The following is a 20,566-nucleotide window of genomic DNA, read 5'->3' as shown; positions in this document are numbered from 1 at the left end:
TCAAAAGTTGATTGGTCATTGGTTTTGTTAATTTTTTGCAAAGATTGGGGTTGATTGAAGGAAGCAAAGTGCCAATGTTTTCTATTGGAAGAATTGAGGTGGGCCAAGTGCCTTTCATAAGTATCTCCAGAGGATTTATTTCAATCACAAATCAAACATAACTAAAAGTAAGAAATGCTGCATGCCCATAAGATCCAACCACAATGGAGTTAACAATGAATTGATTTTATGCCAAACTGTTACATCCCAAACCAGCAGCAGAATTCAAACCCACTGCTACACTGGGAAACAATGCAGCTGCCTGAATAGGATTCTTCCTCCCTCCATGGTTGCAGCATAGTGTATGTTTCGAAAGACAGGGGCTGTATTTTGCCAAAGAAACTGTCCTTTTTTTTTTTTCCTTCAAGTTTAAAGGCCAGAAAAATCAATTAAGAAAGAAAAGCAAACAGGTCATGCAGAGGCAGTAGAATGGCCTTTCATATGTCCTGGAAAGCACCTGGCACAAATCAGAGTAGCAGAAATGCATTGGTGGCAGCTTTTAGGGTAGCCCTCGTTCCCTGTCCCAGCCCCTCTCCTCCCTGTTCTGTCAGATAGGGTCTTGTGAAACACTGGCTTTTTCATCCAGTGTTCTGAAATCCAAGCACCGCTGCATGTTTGACAGGTATGTTGCTGCTAATCTTACAGATTTAAAACTGAAAAAGTGAAAGCAGAGGATAATTGGTCAATTTGTAGCCAGGAGGTGGTACTTGTTTGAGATACATGCAGATTGTGCTTTTCTGTATCAGTGCAAAAATCCCAACAAATGATCTGAAGGAGCAGCCGGCGCTGGGGTGAGGATGTGTGTGTGGTGTGCCTGGTAGGGTTTTTTTACCCGCTCTCGCAAAGCACAGGCCTTAATGAGTTCCAGGGGGACAGTGGCTTGTCAATCACAATATACTTTTCAAGTAATAGTCATCTCTGCCCCATCACAGAACCACAAGGCATGAAATAATTAGAAAGCCCAGAGTAACTGCTCTGTTTTACAAGAGCAAAATCCTTGTGTGGATCATTTACATAAACTTGTCACTTCCCATTACGGTTCTAATGCAAGCTGGGTAATAATCATGGGACCAGGAGAGGGGAGGTCAAGGTATGATGCTCCTCCATGTTTGAAGCACAAGGTACGCATGTGCCCAGCTTTCCATCCCCCACTGAATTAATGTAAAGTATCTTTTATTTTCCATTAAATAAGAACTATTCATGCTGCTATGGTAGCAGACCATGTGCAGCCTTCTCTTCTTAAGAGAGAAAAAAGGCTTTTGCGTCAAGCCATTGTTAGGGGAGAATTCACTTTGAGGAGCATTTCAAAGCTGATCCGATTGGGGAAGGAATAATGTTAAATATTTGGTATGAAATATTTATAAGATGCACACATGAACATCTGACAAAGTAGCCTGGAAAATACACATTCTCATCTTTGACAATTTTAGCTCTTTCCCTGTGAATGAGAGGGTGGAGAAAAGGTGTGTGCAGAGGGAGAATTTTGTGTGTGTGTGCGTGTGTGTGTGTATAAATGCATCTAAACACTCGCACACATACACACTCAGGGGCAGACACACTTGCATACGAACGCCTGAATGGGTTGATGGGATTTAAGGCAATCTGCATCTGAATACTGCTCTCCAAAGATGGTGGCAATAAGGGCTTGCTGAAGTCTGTTTTAATCATTGTAAAGGAGGAAGCTCTGCACTAATGCCTATCATGAGGGGCATCTGGAGAGTGATGGAGGTGATGGCTGCCGCTGTTGCTGCTGCTGTTTTCCAGCAACCATTTTGTTGGTGTTCTTCACAACTGTTGTCAGGCACTTTTTTGTCACATGAAAACAAGACTCTGCTTTTTGCACAGATTGACTTTCCCCACCTGCATCCCTGCATGGCTGTTTCATTTCACTTTTATTTTAAAAAAGGTGTGTAAAGAGCAAATTTACTTATACACAGCCAGTATTGTTGGGTTTTTCTACATTTTCATCTCTTTCAGATAAAAAAGAAGGCAAAAATTTTGGTGTTTTTTTTTTTTTTTTCCCAAGGGTCTGGAAAGGTTTCAGAAAAATGGGTTATATCACCTCATTCTCAGTCCTTATGACAAGGGATAAAGAGAGAATGTAATGACTCACTCCTTATGGCAGTCACAGTGAAATGCACAGGGATGGCATATATTAAATAACCAGGATAAAGGCAACCATGTGATCTGCTCTCCTTGGAAGGGGATCTAATAGCTCTCTTTTAGAAACCTTATTTCCTTTTCCTTTTCTTTTTTTTTTTTTTGCCTTGTCTCTTCTTTGCCTACCCCACTTGTATCAGCTATAGGATGTTGTTATTCTCTGATGTAAATGCCTGCTTGGTTTAGGCTGTAAACAGGTTAGAGCAAGACTTTTGTGTCTGTAAATATCCTTTTTACACATCAGTGCTAAACACATATTAATAGCAATGGTCTTGATGAACTACAAGGCCGTATATTTCTCCTCCTACAGGCTTGGGGATTTATTCTCTTTAAAATTTGCTAGATGAAATGCTCTGGGCGGGCTTCATGCATTGTACAACATGTTTTTATGTGAGCAGGCGGCTCAATAGCAAGGCAGCATCGTTTGCCCTCATCTGCCAGCTTTTGTCTTTGAGTGGAAGTGTGGGGCCTGGTGAGAGGTAGGATATGAACTGTGGCCAGACTCTGTTCCTTATCTCTGAGATCACCAAGAGGGAGGGCATTGTTGATGGATTTAAATCAGCTTTTTCTCCCCTTGTGCACAACAAAAGTCTAAATCCCTTTTCAGGCCAGATTGCTCCATTTCGCTGCATGGGCTAGGCAGATTGGAAACATGTTTGTCACTCAGCTTTTCTCCCAACCTAATCAGTAGACACTGGGATGGTGGGATTTCGGTGCTCAGTGTATCACCCTTTAATCTATGGAGTTGGCCTTTAAAAGCTGCTGATGCTGTTGCTGCTATGTGCGAGCTGCTGCTGTCTTTCATTTCTGAAGACAGATATAAAAATAATGTTAACCACGAGCACAAGCAGAGGGTTTAGCAGGGATTTGAATCCAAAATGTGATGCTTAACACTGACCAACTTGATTTGGTCCAGCAGAGCAGAACCCCTTATTCTGTTATAATAAAGTGTGTTGTATGTGGAGATGATGGCGGTGGGATTTACTGTGTCTGTATTTTAGTTCTGCTGATGAATGGGCCTAAATGGGGAATAACCATAGGCCACAGGGAACACATGGTCCGAAAAAGGTAGCTTGGCAGATTTGTCTTTGGGTTTCAAAGGTCTCTCTGATAAACCTACAAGTTCACCAGTGTCTTTGCACTTCTGAGCTCCATGGAATACCATCCTCATCTGTGCCTGGTACCATGGTCCTAGAGGGACAAATTGCTACAACATGCAGGTATGAAGAAGCAGGCCGGCTCTTGTGAGTTTGCAGAGGTCAGAAGGATGCTAAGAGGGAGAGTTATGTGATAGGTCTGATGAAGGATGTTAAAAGCACTGAAACAATGTAGGCTCTTTGGAGCAGAGGCTGCAGCTCTGTTTACACACAAACAAGTCTGTATCTGTTTGCACACACACTACCTGTTCTGTTAAGCACAGCCTGAATCAGATATTGACTGGGGTCTCTAGACAAATACAAGATAATTCCTTCCAGGAAAAGATATAATTCATTGACTAGGTATGCGATAACATTTCTAATTCTTTTTCTGCCACTAAAATACTCTGCATGAACTACCTTGCATCCTCTTGAGCCACATTTGTACTGCAAGGTACAGGTAGCATGCAGAATTGCATCTACCAGCCCTGTGTAATGCCTTGTTTGGCCATGAGAAACCAGCTACAGAGGGAATTAAGAACTCTGCATTTGTGAAGCAGGGATGGTTCAACTATTCAGCCCAAATGTTCAAATGTAACATTTTGCTGTAAGGACAGGCTAGGTGGGTTTTTCAAGAACCCATTTTGTTCACTGATAGATGGGGGAGGAAGGCTTGCTCCTGTCAGTCTGGCATCCCAGATTCCCAACATCTTGCCCCTGGTGGTGTCAGGTCCCTGCCTGGAGCTCTGACCAACCTGTAAGAGTAGGAAACTTTTTAATTTCTTCTTTTTCTTTTCATCATTTAAAATACAAAAGAGTTTTTGAATGGAAGTTCCATTTTCAGTAAGCTTGAGTTCTTTCTTTTTAGTGGTTGTGAACTATGCCAATTGTTTTGTTTAAATGCTGAATAACTCGGTTTAGTTTTGGCTTCCCAAGGACAGCAAGAAAAATACCAGTCCTCTTTCCGAAACCCTCCTTTGTTTTTGGGAAAGAACACAATTTTTTCAAGACTTTCCAGATTCTCTTTACCCCTAGTAGAGGAGAGGGAATATAAAACAAGACATAAAAAGGCAAATTTCCCCAGATATTTCTACTGGTATTGATTGTCCCAGCCCTTATTCCTTCTTGACATAATAACTGGGAATGTTTTTAGCAGCTTCCAGTATTCAAGTACAAAATTTCCAATGAGGTGGACAATGTCAATATCTACAGTAAGAGCCTGTGGTCTTATTGTGAATTAGTAATGATCTTTCTGAAGATGCCATTCCAGTGGGTAACTCTAGGAGTGGGAGCTGAGGCCCTTGATCTTCCAGGCCTTTTCCAGCCTGGAAGAGTTGATGATTTCCATGTCTTGCTGGGTGGGTCAATAGCAGAGGATAATTGAGGTAGATTCCAGGTAGCGTCTCTGAAGAGCTGAGCGACTGTAATGAAAGTGATAACACTGAGAGAAAAAATGTGAAGGGGTGTAACCCACATCTCTTGAAAAAAGCAGCTTTCCTGCTGGACATGGTACAGTTCATGGTACAAGCCCAGTTGGCAGGTGGGAGAAGTTTTTAACCCACTACCCTGGTGAAATAAATCTAAGCAGTCCATACAAGGACTGGACGATAATGAAAATCTGATTCCAGCAATGGGAAGCAGGGAAAGCTGGTAGGCTCCTAGCTGATCTCTCTTTTCAAGCAACGTGTTGATATGTATTTATTTATATTTCTAGCCAATTAATTAAACAAAATTCCTTACGAGCTGAGACTGCACAAGACAAGATTCACTCAATAACTGCCTTTTTTTTTTTTTTTTTTTTTTTTTTTTTCCAATTCCCATGTTCAAACAGAAGTCCCTAAGAAAGAAGGGCTGGATATTCCACACAGAAAAGTATTAGTTTTTCAAACAGGTTGTTTACAGAAGGTTTTAGTTAAATCATCTAATTGATTAACAACAATTTGGTCCCTGTCTATGTGAATGACAGCTATTTCCAGTTGGGCTGGCAATTAAATGACGAAGAATTAGAAAAGAAATACAGCTCAGGTTAACTGAAAACTTAAACAAAAGTTTTACTTCTGCAGAATAATTTTTTTTCAACTAGGATGTAAATGGATTTTTCTTATTCAGGACAAAATTTTGTCAGATGTAACATTTTCTTTAATGGCCCTTTTAAGGAGAGGAAATGACAAAGTAAATGCAATCTCTTTCATCCAAGAACTTGGTGATTAGGGCCCTTATTTTGTGTGTGGGAGGCTAGGATTACATTTTTTCCTCACCTTGAGGACATTTGAATTGATATCACTCATATATAAGGGCATTATTTAAGTGGAGGAGAGAGTTCTTAAATCGTCTTATTGCTTTAATTTTATTGGGAAAACACTTGAAATATTTTGAAGGCCATGGAGAGAATAATTTTGGGGCTTAGTGCACTCACCTTGGAGGAATAATATCTGTGCTCCTGGCTGTATTACACCAACTACCTAATTTAAGTGTTTAAATGTCTCTTGGAGCAGGGACTGCAATCCTTTTCTTCTTTTTCACCATGACTCATCTAACTTTTTAGTGATGAAGTTGTTTTGCTTGCTGGGCCCTGAAGAGGGTTTTATTCTATGTAAAACACACAGATTGAGCAGGAGGGACTGTAACTGTGTGAGCACAGACAGGCAGCCTGCAGAATACGGCAGGCAGAGGAGAGATGGTACCCAGGTCAGCGTAGTGCCTGAGTGACAGTTGTGCCGCTACCCGGGAAGACTTGCAAATGTAGCAACAACTTTTTATTTCTCTTTTTTTTTTTTTTACTTTCACTAGACAAAGCTAAAAATACTGGTCTGTTGTTCAAAATACCTGTGGGAAGACAAGAAACCACAGTTAGTCAAAAAACCCTTTGCTCGGTTCTTTTTCTTTTTTTGACTTCCTAGTCACAACTGCAACTTGAAAAAGATAATTAATAGTTACCTTGATTGCTTGGTTGGGTGCTTAAGAAAGGAAAACTGAACTTCAGCAAGACTCTAGACTTCTTGTCAGATCAAACAGTGTATGAAAAAAACATTGGGATTATAAAATTAATACAGAAGACAAAAGGTACAGGAGGACACTTGTATTTCTTTTCCTTGTTTCTTGTGTTTGGGGCTGAATCTTGGGGGACAGCTAGAGGAGTCAGTGCAAGTAGCATGGGTAAAAATGCTTCCATTGCTAATATCAGAGATGTATCTCAGAGATAGCACCAATAAATTGTTACTGTTTCCTTCCCCTTGAAGTCTGAAGGGAAGGAGGGACAAAACACCTGAACTGTGGGAAGAGCAATCCTGTGTGGTCAAAGGGATTATCTAGATGAAAAGGACTTTCTTGCAACTTTAAACTGTTTTATTCCTTTTCTTGCCTTCCTATTCTTCCTGAATGAAAAACCCCTGAGTCAGGTCAATTTTATCATTTTTTCCCTGCTGTTGCACTGTAAGACTTTCTTCTGCTCTCATGTTAGTGCTTACCCTGCTTTCTTCCACAGCGCAGGTCCTTTCCAGAGTGACTGCAATCAAAAGATTCCCTAGCTGAGAAGGATGCCAAAATAAACTGCTTGAGGTCCCACCTCCCAAGACTTTCAGGAATCCTAGCAGAGACTGATGAGTTAGATTTGGCACCAATTTCGTATTTTAAATATATTAGTTTTCCCCTCTAGGTCATGGATATTTAGACAGATGTGTTCAGTGATTTGCAAAAATTAAGGGAATGACAAGGTTAGTTTTGTGTTGTATAAGTGACCAAAACCCCAGTCATTGCCACAGCAAGTGAGCAAGTCATCAAGGCCCAGCTATTCTAGACTGTGATGGAGTTGTTCTTTCTGATAGCGACAGCTCTGTTCAACAGAGATGTTATGACCCTTATGACCTGAATTCTTGCCAGGGTCATTCCTTTACAGCAACTCATTATACCTTTGTATTGCCTGAGCTGCTAAAGCGCTTGCTTAGGCCTCATGAGAGACTGAACTGGGCATCTGGCACCACCTGTGAAAATCCCACCTGTGATGCCTTCACCTCTGCACTTCTGCTGGAAGCAAAGCCCTTTTCCTAAGCAGAGGTGTGATTCTCACTGCTGTGCCTTCAGAGAAGGAAAGCCTTTTAATCAAAGAGTTACACCTGAATGACTGTTATCCCTGCAGGAAAAAGAAATAGAACCTGTCTCATGGGACCAACAAATAACTCTTGAGTCTTTCTACAGAGCAACAGCAAGAAAAGTATGTCACCTTGTCTTGTTTGGCTTGGCAGAGCCAGACTGCTCATAAGAGGTGAAGCTGCTAGGACTTGCCTCCCCTGCTCCCAGAGCCACGCAGCCCCGGCTGCCAAAAGCGCTCTTCCGTCTCAGCAGTGCGGCAGGTGAGCGTCTGCCAAGTGACAAAACACAAACCTGCAAATGAGCAGCTGAGGGTAGGGTGGGGATTCCAGATAGAGACAAATCTATGTCCCTCAGGAGATCTGGTGCAAACCGATCGGTATAAGAAGTATTTCACTGCTAATTAAGTTTTGATCCTTTGGCTTCACTTAAAACAATTTGAGAGTATATCAAGTTGGGAGAGCAGGTGCTGACTGGCTTGAAAGCGCTGGTCCATCAAATCAGGTAAGGGTTTTATATTCAGAAACTCCCCTAGAAGGGAGACTGTAACTTGCTAAGTGATAGATATACCCAGACCCTTTCAAGTAAAATGCATTATTGACAGAGTTATAATGCTTGTGACTTTTATTCCCCCAAACGCTTGCAAAATTCCCCTCTGCTCTGAAAGAGCCTCCTCTTTCTCATGTTCTGTCCTCTTCATTTATGTGTATGGAATGAATGCCGAAGGAGATAAATAGCCAGGTGCAGCTTGGAGATCCAGGAGCAGTTGCTTCTGGTCTTCCTGCCTTGATTTGGAATCCAAATTCAAACAGGAAATTCTGATTTAAAGGACATGCCACTTCTGTTCCACTGTCTTCAAAAATTCCAAAGGTTAAGAGCAGAAGAAGGTTGGATTCATAGTATGTCTTCTCCCCTGATGCCAGAATATTTAGAGAAGTGGTCACCTTTTGTTAGTAGCTCTTAGGTGTTCTTGACTGACCAGAATAAAGGAAGGCCCAGCAAATGTGCAACTGAAAAATAATTAGCTGCATATGCAGGGGGGAACTGAGAGAGAGGTCATTAAAAATTTGGGTTATGTTTTTCTGTATCTCAAAAACTTCTTAATGATCTCTGTGCTACAGAGAACAACAAAGCAGATTAGAATAAATAAAGGCTGTACCGTGCCTCCCTACTGATACAGCTGCCTGAGGACTGAATACAGAATGGCACATACTTACAGTGGTATGACCAGCTCCAATTGTTCCAAATTATAAGTTGCCTTAGAATCGTGGTCTAAAAGTTTTTTTTGGGGTTTTTTTGGGTTTGTTTTGGGGGGTTTTTTTGTTGTTTGTTTTTTGGGGTTTAGGTAGTTTTTGTAGTTTGCTTCCTGAAATTTAGGTCTCTAATGCTCACTTTTTAAAAAAAGAAAAATTTCAAGTGTCATATTACTTCATTTCTGGGGCCAAATTAATTCTTCACCCACCTCATCAGTTGAATGAAAGGCAAATGTAAGTGACGGAGAAATATTTGCAGTTACAGAAGTCATTCTTTTTACTATTCCCCATTGCATGGTTAGTGAACTTTTAAGTAAGCATTTATTAGCATTTTTGGTATGCCTTCAAATTTTTGCTGCTCACACTGAGAATAGTATCAATAATGGTGATAATATCACACTGGTGATCAATAATGGTAGATGGATTTCCCTCACCATGGTAAGGTTTTGAGTAGGGTCTTCCCTCAAGTGTTGTAGTAGTGGTGCAGTTATCAGCTTGTTTCTAGGCTTGTGGAATTTGGCAAACAGCTGACAGTAGGAAATTTCTTAGAAAAGGCAAAAGAAGCAGCAAAGGGATGCTTTACTCCCTGATAACTTGCCTTGTCCTGAGAAATCTTTGCAGGGCTTTGTCTTACTGTAGAGTAGTGCCCGTCAATGGCTCGAGGTGTGTGGTGCTCTCAACACCTCAGGATTTTTCACTCTACAGTTCCTGAACAGTTGACATAAGGCTAGTGGGACAGCTATTGTCTAAATCAATAGCATATTTTGGATGTAATTGGAGGTAAAATTTTACCCTGCAACAGATAAATTAAGTCTGGTGGGCCTTGTACCAAGCAGCAGATCCATGTTCTTCAGGCTCCACTAGTAATGTGTCAGCCAACAAAATCACTTACGCTGGTTTTGTAATGGGGACTCCTCATGTCTGTGCTTCAATCATTGTCCTTTCCTACCAGAATAAAGAAGTCTTCCTATCCAAGCAGAAACAGTGGAAGGATTTTGTTTTTTCTATCAACAGATCTGTTGTAAACCATCCATTAATTTGTTATGACAGCTACACTTGCTGAGAAGTATTTCATTGAGTCTGAATATCATAGGTAAAGAAAGTTGCTCAGTGTGTTGTGTGGATAAGAAGTGGTTGAAGTGTGGTGTGACAGAAATTACAACATATGGGTGCATATCCAGAGTATCCCTGTTTCTGTCAGATAAAAACATGCATCGGTGTATGCCCATTGTTATGTAGTACCTCTGAAATAAATGTGTGAAGATTTCCTGAAGAAATTGTGCCTAAATCGTTTGCAAGGTAAAGGGTCTGTGGAAGAGTCCTGAGAACTTCTTTCATCTGAACCACAACACTGTAGGCACAATGTAGTTGCGTGAATTTGCCTTTTCCTTTCAGCAGGGGAAGTGAAAGAGGGTTAATAAATTCAGCGGAACATCCAGCAACACTAAGCTATCATCTCTAATGGTTATACCTTTCATTTTCTCCTAATTGGGAGCAATGGGTAGTTGTTAATGGTGTGAGCCTAGAAACAGAAGCTGGAAAGGAAATAAGAACGTAAGATTGTGTCTCTGCAATTAAAATGCATTTGTGATGGCTGTTCTCCATCCTGCTGTAGCCTTTTTGTGATGGTGAAGCACTGAGGATGAAGGCTGCTTAGCTTTATTCTCCCTGGGCTTGATTTTGGGGTGTGGTGATTTGAACATGAGGCTGTAGTCAGGGAATGTGCCCCTTCCAACTACTTCTACTCACAGAGCACCATTGTCTCCTTTCTCAAGGCCCTGTTAGGTGAAGCTAGCACAAGAGGTCATGGAGCAAGAGAGGCTTGGTGTCTGCTTCTAGAAACATAAAATGCATGTGGATTAGGAGCCCTGAATCTTGTACACAGCAACTGAAACATGTAAAGTGATCTGGGCAAGCCCCATGAAGGCATCTTCTGAGCATGACCTGCCAGTCTACTGCCCTTTTTTGGTGCTGCCACCACACAACCAGTAATCTACAGTGCCTTGCACTCTTTCTGGTTGCTGGAGACCCTCTTAGATCTACTTTAAGTTAGTGAGTCTATTCTAATGTGAAAAGGGTGAGAAAAAGTCCCCAGGTTTGCTTAGTCTTTCCCTCTTTTTCTTCATTCATGTGTTTGGTAGAGCTTGGTTGAAATGTTGGTATTCACTGGCTCTAGTGGTTTCTGAAGTTATTAGCACGTGGGTACAAGTTTTGGCATGCTTAAAACTGACCCATTGATTCCAAGGTGTAGCCGCACTGAGTGCCTCAGCCAATGCTGGGTCAGATATTGGCAGCAGGAATAAGGCACAGGTTATGTTCACCCATCCCTGTATTGAAAGACCATCTCAGCTGAATTCACTGAATTGTCTTCTATGCTAGTTTCTCCTGCATGAGGCTGAAAAAAATCATGCATTCAAATTAGTGTTAGGGGCTGCTGTCTTCCCCAGCTAACACTGCCTGAGTCTTTTAGTGCTGATCAGGGTGTGGATAATTTCTTGTGGAAGAATTGTGAGATGCTCTTCAAGTATCAAGAAATAATTTTTGCATTGGTTTTTTTTATCCCATACCAGTTTTAAAACAAACAATATTTGAAGCTGGTGTGCTGGAGGAAGAAAGCTAAAATTATCTCAGTTCTTCCTCGCTTTAAATGTGACCCTTTCCTTGGAAGGGGAGGAAACCCCACGCACTGATGTACTGCTGTCAATTCTTGGGGAAGCCTGACTAGCTGGAAAAAAATGTTGATGCAATCAGCAGTCTCCTCGCCGCTGCCTTCCGGCCTCTCTGGGATGGATATACAGCACCTCCAAGATATGGCAAATGTCAAGTTGCTTGCGAGGCCACGTCCCCACGTTTGAGCTTGGAGCTACCAGCTGGCAGTGGCAGCAGCCCCGTGCAGCCCGGGTGGTTGCAGCAAACAGCTTTGAAGTTCTGCCCTTCAGCTATCTCCTGTTGCACGCAGCTTGTGATACATGAGTCTGTGTCCTGCAGCTGTCTCCGTTTAAGTCAGCAGGCGTTTGAAGCAATGCTGGCCACCCCAGGGAAAGGGGCAAGAGTTGAACAAAGTGTTCATCTTCAATTAAACCGTTGGAATGCCGGTGCAGAGTCTGATTCCCTGCCACTTTCTCCTCCAAAACCAATGTCGTGTTTGAGCTTTTTAATAGGGGAGAGCAGAGGCAGCTGTCAAGGTCTGCTAGTCAGTTCAGGTTTGAAACAAAGGGAAAAATCAGTAATGGTATCAAATGGTTTGTGAGGGAGACACACTGAGTTTTAGGCAGTGATTTCAGCATTCTCCGGCTCCCCTTTAGACTACTGTCTTCAGTTTGAAACCTTGCTGCTGAATATGTCGGAGGAAACTAACAAGGTGATATCCAGGAAGCTTCACCAGCAGAAGGGTTTAAAAATGTTTCCTTGCAGTGAGCCAAACTCAGCTCCAATGTAAGTGCAATTCCTTCTAAAGTCAGTTCGGAAGCTGCTGCTGAAGATGGGTTCAAACCGGCAGTCCAGGTCTTTGCCTTGAATTGGGTGACCTTGGTTGTCTTCACTAGGAAAGATTTAATTATGGTAAAGATAAGCTAGAGGAAAACATGACCCACCTGGCTGCTGCACCCATTTAGTCCTGGGCTGAACTTGCTCAATTCTCTCTCTTTTTTTCTTTCTTGCATATCAAGTATGGCTGTCTGTTTGGAGCCACAACAAAAGCAGTAACAACAGACTTTGACACCTGTGTTTCCTCCAGCTGTGAGTCTCATCTTTCTTTCTACAAACAACTTTATCTGCCCCAGAATGTGGGACCAGTTCTCAGAATTACAAAGGCTGCTGTGCAACAAATGGTCTCCTAGTTTGCTTTAACTGTTCAAACGTGTGCTTTTTGGTCCAACTTCACATTTTCTATGAACTTTACATGCTGCAGGGTATGCTCCTGACTTATGGAGTGAGTTTGATACAAATTGCGTAACAAAACAATTTACAGTGCAGGCTCGTATGTTTAAATCCATGGTTATGTTCTTAAGGATCTGACTTTTGCCTCTCCCTTACCAGCTGTCCTCTTTTAGTGACTTGTGCTGATAACAGCCCTGCTGAGAAAGCAAATGGTAGAAAGCAAATTGCTTCTTGGAAAAAAAAAAAAAAAGGCACTGGGGGGAGTGAAGAACTAAAATGAAAAAGAGGGTCAGAAAAATTTATTCTAAAATACAAACTACTGTTATGGCTGGATAACTAGCCTGGCAATCTTTGATATGGCTGGAATCATTGCCAACAAAATGAGCAGAAAGTTTTGTTGTCATTCACAGCAGAAGAGTAGCAAAGGAATTTATGGTATGAAAGTTGTCTGTCTTCTAGTGCATCTGTATACACCATGTGCTGGGACACTTGGCAGGCCAGGAGATTATGTAAAAAAAAAAATATTGGAAACTCTGCTGTCTTTGTTTAATATATCAGAAATGCTATTCTTCCATAACCAGGGCAGCAGCTTGGTAGCAGAATTTTTAATACAGGGTAGGGAATGTGCGCAGGAGGAGTGAAAGCTGTCCTGTTCCCATTTCATGAACTTTCAAAAGGATGCTGAGGGTAGAACCAGAGCGGTGTGGTGGGGAGTAAAATAAGAGTAATTTCTATAATTTCTTATTCTGTAAAAATATTTTATGTTGACAAGAAAAGGAGACAATCCAAATAAAATTACATTGTATGGATTTGCCTGCTCTATTGCAGCAGGAAAAAATAATGAGAATAGAAGAAAAGTCACTGCAATGCTCCAGAGGGTGCAGTCAGGAAGCCAGGAATGCAGTATGTAGTTGAAACCTTTTGAAAAGCTTTGAAAATCTGACCCTTAATTTCCAACACTGGATGAAATTTAGGTCATTTTGATCCACCTGCTTCCCCGTAATGGGTCTGAGAGAGGAATTCTGTCTGGGTAGACACATCTCCCAACCTAGATAATTAATTACATTCATTTATTTTAATTTAATTAAACCAGGAATAATTTTACATCACAAATTAGTTGTCACTATTTTTTTTTTCTTTTTTAGTGTTCGTATTTAAGTCAGCTGGAAAGATCAAATAGACTTGTTCATTTCCCTCCTCGCTTGCAGTTGTTTTTCAGTCTGCTTCCTGTTCAAGTTTTTATGCACATTAGAGTTCACTTTTTATTTAAACTCTACTGTATGTTTTCAACAATATTACTTAAACCGTGTCTAATGCTGCAAGCTTCTTTCAAGCCATTTGTGGTCTGCTGGACTTTCCAGTCTCTTTCATAATTATTTGGAGCCTTAAGCATGAATTGGTAACTTCAGATGTGCAAAAGAGCTCACTATTCTGGTTAGGACTTCTGCTATTTGAGATATGTGTGATCTGTAGGACACCATTTCATAGCCCAGATATGCAATTTAGTATAAGAACAGATAGCAGGTGATTAAATTTGGAGAAGTGCTTCATCATTGTTTTGAGAATTAATAGGCAGTCTGGGACTCTGATAAGCCAGTCTTTAAAATGCTTTGTTCTAGCAAATAAAAAAAGGGTGATCCTGATAATTTCTCAGTCTAGTCTAAGCCATCGCTTTCAATATTTTGACAAGAAAGAATTCAAACCTTGCAAATATACTTAGTTTAACCTGGAATATTTGTGCATAGGTAATAATAATCTCATTCCCAACCTATGTGCATCTTCTATTCCCTTTATATTACTTTCCTATATAAAGTGCAGAACCCATACCAAGCTCAAAAATGTATTTGCAAAGATCTCATGCTCTTATTGTGACCATGTTTTATATGGGTCTTCCCCAAACAAACAGTACTAATTTGTCAAAAGATATTAAGTGAGTTTTTTCCACAATGGGTGCCTCATGTAAGCCTATACTTAAAAAAAATATTGGTTTTTATTTCGACAAACATAGTAGAATTATCTCATTACACTCAGTCTCAGCCTCCACAGTTTCACATAGTCTGTCTTCATACAGAAGATTATGTAACATGATCAGGAAAATATTGAGTCTATTTTTTTAAGTTCAAGAGCTTTTTTCTCATTTTAATTTTGTAGGACTTTCCTATAAGGACATAATATCTGTAAAATATTATATTACAAAAGAAAAAAAGGAAAAGAAAGGGGATTTTCTGCTTGAACTGTTTTCTGTCAGGGCTAGTTCAGATAGGTTGGGCAATGAAGCTATTGTAAATTACTATTTTTGCCTGAGTTTCTGACTTCTCAGCTGGCTCTGCCCATCTCTAATGGGCAGTGGTATTGAGGGCTGTGCACTTGCCTCTGGGTCTGTCATGAGGCTTGGCTGGAGCTGGACCTTCTGAGAATTGGCACAGCACACTTTCACACGCTGCAGAAATAATTTCTTGTACTAATCCCTTGTGGCATTTACATATTACACAAGACCCTCTTTATAGAAGAAAAAACCAACATTTTCCCATGACCATAGTTAATGTACTGTAAATCTGTGAACTGTTGGATCTGTAAGCCACATCTCAGGATACTTTTTCCTCCAGAAAAGGACTTGGAACAGCAGCGTGCTCGCTATCACAGAGGAAAGTTCTGGTGTGGTTAAAATATTAGTTCTAGGTTCTAGAGGTCTAACTTAGAATATCTGCTCATCTACTGGTTGCCTTGTAACTAGATTTTAGGGCACCACATGAACAGAAACCCAGGGCAGATTATCTGTGAAAGACAGAAAATTCAAGAGTTTAAGAACATCTGTTATGCCTCTGTCTGAGGGTTCATTGTGCCCTCTATCCAGGTGGTTACAAGAAGATGCACAGGGAAGAATACAAGTATGGAAAGAAATGTACTTCCTCCAAGTATACTCCAAATTCCCAATTTCATTAACCTGATGTGTGTTTTTTTACTATTTGATAGCTCTGAAATATTGGTTTCTTCAAGTTTCTAGTGCAGGTTCCCTATCAGCCTGTGTAAACTTTTTCCATCCATGATATTCTTTTCCAAGGAGTTCTGTAACAGACAGAACTGCTGTCTTTTGTTTTTCCTGAGCCTTGTTCTTGCACATTTCATGTTGTGTCCCTTAGTTTTTGAGCTGAAAGACTCAGCATACTTTTAATTTTTTTTCCAGTTTTTCAAAGACACACTTTAATTTGTTGACCTCTCTCATGTGTTACCTGTTCAGGTTGTCTCTTCTCCAGGTTTACAAGTCTCAGCCTGCTATGCTGTCTTTTCAATTGTATACAAGGTGGCTGTAATGCTTTTTCTCTAGTGGGAATCCTGGAGAGTATTTGGCAGCAAAATCATGTCTGTCTGTGTGTGTGTGTGTGTGTTTGTATGTATATAAAATAGAATGAAGATTTGAGAATGGTACTATGCAGCACAAGACTAGTATTAGATATTTATTCCAAAGCTAATATTAACAAGATAAATCTATATAATTATAATCTTTTGGAAACAGGAAAAAAAGTGACCATTACCTTGTAAAGATCTTGTAGCTTCCTCCTGTGGGGCCCCTCTTTTACCTGAAAGACTTAAATGTCCATTTATGCAAAAGCTGGAGCTCTGGAAAAATGCCCACTGAGGGCAAGTGTGTAACCAAGCAAATGCCCAAAACCTCTGTAATGCATTTATTGAACTTGCCTCTTAACAGTCTATTTTGTTCAATCTTTTTAAAGAAAATGAAGGCTGACTCTCACTGCTGCACACTGGCTTCTCACCATTCGACTCACAAGTGAAATCACAGGTCAGGTGGACTGTCAAGACCTTATGACCTCCTGTGGCCTGCTTGTGTGCTCAGGCTGAGTGCATCATGTGCATCTCTGTGGCTGTGGGGGTAGCGGGGGAAATGCCCACAAGTTTACAGTGTCTTTCAAAGCATGAAAGACACTACAGTGTCTTTCATGCTTTGAAAGACACTGTAAACTTGTGATGTTTGGCTTGGTGCTAGGACCTGCCATCTTCATGCTCTATCAAAGGCAAGCAAATGCAGAAAAATGTTACAGAGGCTTGGAAGATCCAGTTTCCTCCCCAGTGACCCCAAGGTAGACATTCCCCTGATTCCTCACTTGGGCTTATCATTGCTACCTTTGCCTGAGCTGTGAGACCTGTTGTTTTTGCACTGAGGGGATAGCATAACCCAGAGCAGGTAAAATGTGAGAAAACCTTCAATTTATACATGATGTACATAATGACATAATGATGTTCTTTGCTAGGAACTACAGAAAATCCCAATATTTTATTTGCTTGGTTGGGTTTCGTGGGGTTTTTGTTTGTTTGTTTTACTGTTCCTGACTGCTGAACTGATGTTTAGGAAAGGCAGTTCATAGTATTTGCAATGCAAGTGAAAAAAAATCTAGCCCCAGTGTGGGCAATAGGATAGAGCATAACCCATTGGAACCTAATGCATCTTCTGGTCCCTTTATATTGTTGAGAAAATGAATGCCTGTTCTTTAAAAAGTAAATTGGGTTTTGACAGATAACTTTGCTTAGATCTCGACTGAATTACTGTAATCTAATAAAGGTATTTTTGTTGGTGGATTTGGCTAGGAAGAGGTTGTATGCATGGAAGGAACCCTTAAAAGGTGGGGCAAAAGTCTACTGGTGATGCAGGTGGAATGGGGCTGATGGAGACTAATGGAAGGAGTGAAGCTCACATAAGGGTTAGGGTAATTGTCTGTCTAGCAGCCAGAGAGAAAGTCCTGGCATAGCCTGAGAAAATCATCTACTTTGGCTCCTTATGCTATTGCTCCTATAGGCTGAAGGAGTTTCTTTTTTTTTTGCGTTTGTTTCCCCAGCTTCTGTTCCAAATCACTTGTATGGGATTCAAAAATGGAGCTCAACTCCTTGTTTCAGGACTAGGGTATAGCAGGGAGCAGAGGTACTTGAGTACAGTCAAGTTTTGCTTGCCTTCCACACATGTTTGTTCAACCATCTCTGCCTTGCTTGGTTCTGAAACTGTTTTCTTCTGAGATTGCAAAAGGAATCCCCTCTCCATTGCATGAGTCTCACTTTATTTACAAACTATGTGTAAGGTTCTGCTCTGCTAAAGCAGGTAGCAGAGTAGTATGAAAAGTATTTGTGTTTTTTTAACTGCACCTGTTTTTTTGGGTTTTTTTTTTTTTTTTTTTTTTTTTTTTTTTTTTTTTTTTTTTTTTTTTTTTTTTTAATTTTCTTCTTTCTCAGAACCAAATTACAGCCAAAATCTTAGCCATTTGCTGATTCAGGAGTGCAGCCATACTGAAATCCTTTCCTCCTCTCCTCCTTCTTCTTTTGCACAGACAGAATGAATAATGCTGTGCATTTTGTGCAGAAGGTGATAGATGAAGAAACTAGTTAGGTGCTTAAATATTTTGGTAACAGGGTACCAGATGAGCATAGAAACTAGTGAGATTATTTTTCTCTTTTTTTTCTGAAGCTCTCATTTTTTTATCTTTTTTCCTACACATGCATCATGACTTGTATGCCTATAGGCTGCTTAAATCTGAGGTGGTCAGTGGAAATGAGGCCCTCTAAAATCAGATAAAAGCTGATTTTCCTGTCCATCAACTTTCCTGTCCATCACAGAATTTTGCTTGGGCTGCAGACAAGGAATGATCATACAATCCACTCTCATGGCTGACTCTAAATCTCCAGCAGAGATCCACCAGCAGACTAAAGAAGGGCTACTTAATGATGAATGGGTTTGTCCAGGTCCTCAGTCTCTGTTAAAATGCTTAAGGATCATCTGTGCACAAGTGCTCAGAGTTGCTGTGGAAGTGGCACAGGCTTTCACTGCAGTGCTCCTGTGCTTCCTGTTCATGGCAATTCTCTTTCTGGAAGCCTTGAGCAGAAAAGCATCAAGACAGTGAGATGCTGACTTTGACTAATCCTTCTGAGCTGTTTTTGATCAAACACAGTCTTAGACCCATGGCCAGAAGTCTTTTTTTAGAAAAATAAAATAACTAAAATAACAAATTAGAGATCTCTCTTAGAAGTAAAGGTCCATCTGTCTTCTAGTAAAAAAAAAAAAAAAACCAACAAAACAGTCTGGATATTTTACTTTCCCCTGCAATGGAATGTTTTCAGCGAAGGAACACAACCTTTCACAATACTCCAAGTATGTAAAATTACAAGCCTATGTGGTTTTTTATCTCCTTCTCCTCAAATTTAACAATAACCCTGCATGCGTACAGGGTTACATTGGCAAGCTGCTTACAAGAAGGCTGCCATTTCTGTTGCTGACATATCTCTTACTTTTTACTCCTCCAGACTGTGTAGCATATTTAATTAAACTTTGCAGCTTTGGTATGAAGTTTAGGAAAAGACAAAGATAATGTTCATGGGGAGAAAAAGGAATTCTTTTCAAGTCAGCTTCATTAACTATTAGACTGTAGAGTGAGGGTCACTTTGCCCAGACTGAAATAACTGGATCTCCCTAATTGCATTTTACTGGAATTATTTCTTTATTTCAAACATGTTATGCTTGTTAGTGATTTAATATGACTGCAAGCACAAATTAATTATACCTGGTAGCTAATTGTAGGAAAACTATGGTGATCAATGTTTATGCTTTTTTTTTTTAATGTCTACCTTTAGTATACATACTTGGATCAGCTCCCTCCCAATCATGAATAAATATTTGCTGCTTATATGTTCCCATGCAAATTGGATTAATTTTAGCATATTCATGGAAGAAGGACATCACTGCCTACCCTCAATATTAAGCTAGCTGAACAAGCAAAGGTTGGGGTTTTTTTCCCCTACTTAAGTAGTGAATGAATGAGACAGACAGAAAATTCAGCACAAGTTTGCTTATCCCAAATGGTTTGGGGGCATCCAGGGTATTTGGAGAGATGGAGGCAAAGTCAATCAAAGAATTGACAGAGAAAAGCAACTCTTCCTGGGGCACTGACCTTGAAGAATTTCAGTTAAGCACTGCTCAGCTAAATGAAATGATAATTGGATAAACAGAGTGGTGGATGTTTGGGTCTGGGTATGGACAGAACTCTGCACATGCCTGTAAGGTTTTCTCTTTACATTTTCAGCATCTCATGCAGCCTTTGTGTCTTCTCTGACACCCCTCAGCTGCCTCACACTCTGTGATGTAAATGCACCACAACTTTGGCATCAAAGACTCTTTCTCCCCATTTAATCATGCGCCATTTTGGATATACTTTTTTCCCATGGGGCTCTAAGGACAAAGGAGCTGTACCTTTTCTGTATGTCCCCAGCTATGCTCTGTATGTCCTCTGCATGCTGACTCTGGGAGCTGATCCTATGTGATGCGACTCTCTTCTTGTAGTGGTAACTTTTTTCCAGAGCTAAGTCTTGATGGTACCCTCTAAGTTGTATCCTTTTCAGGGGTTTGCTCATCTTTTCCCAGTTTTCCTAACAATATGGGTGGGTCATCCCTTACTGGAAACTGCACAGTTGAGAAATCCTCATCTCTGCATTTGTCAGCTGAACAGAATTGTGGAATAAGCCTTGAAGTGGAAAGCCTTTTTAGTCAGAGATGTGACTTTTGGCTTCTTTTTTTTTTTTTTTTTTTTTGGCAGATTGATTGGTTGTAGGAGTGCTGTTCCCTCTGAGACAGCAAGTTGCTGAGGACTTGGACATTGTTCTTGTGTTGTGATATGGTATCAGGAACAATCTGGAGACAAAGGCACAGGGGTCAGGCAGTGCTATAGCATGAAAGTCAGCAGCCAGCTCTGTAGGCTCTTTACTGTGGAGACTCTTATCATTCACTTATTATTGACTGAGAAAGGCGCTGTCATGCAACACCATTTTGGGTGTTCAGCACTTAGATGAGGTGGTGTGCACAGGAATTTTAGCCTTCCAGCTCTGGGCCATCAGGATTCAAAAACCTCAGCCAGGATTCTGAAAATACCTAAGAAAATACTGGGATTTTTGTCGCACCTTGCAGACTTTACTGTTCCATGGTGAAGGCAGCTGGATACAATCAGTATTTACTTGGTTCCT

The sequence above is a fragment of the Motacilla alba genome, chromosome 4 (genome assembly GCF_015832195.1).
Source record: "Motacilla alba alba isolate MOTALB_02 chromosome 4, Motacilla_alba_V1.0_pri, whole genome shotgun sequence".
NCBI lineage: Eukaryota > Metazoa > Chordata > Aves > Passeriformes > Motacillidae > Motacilla > Motacilla alba.
Note: the sequence above shows the minus strand (reverse complement) of the source record.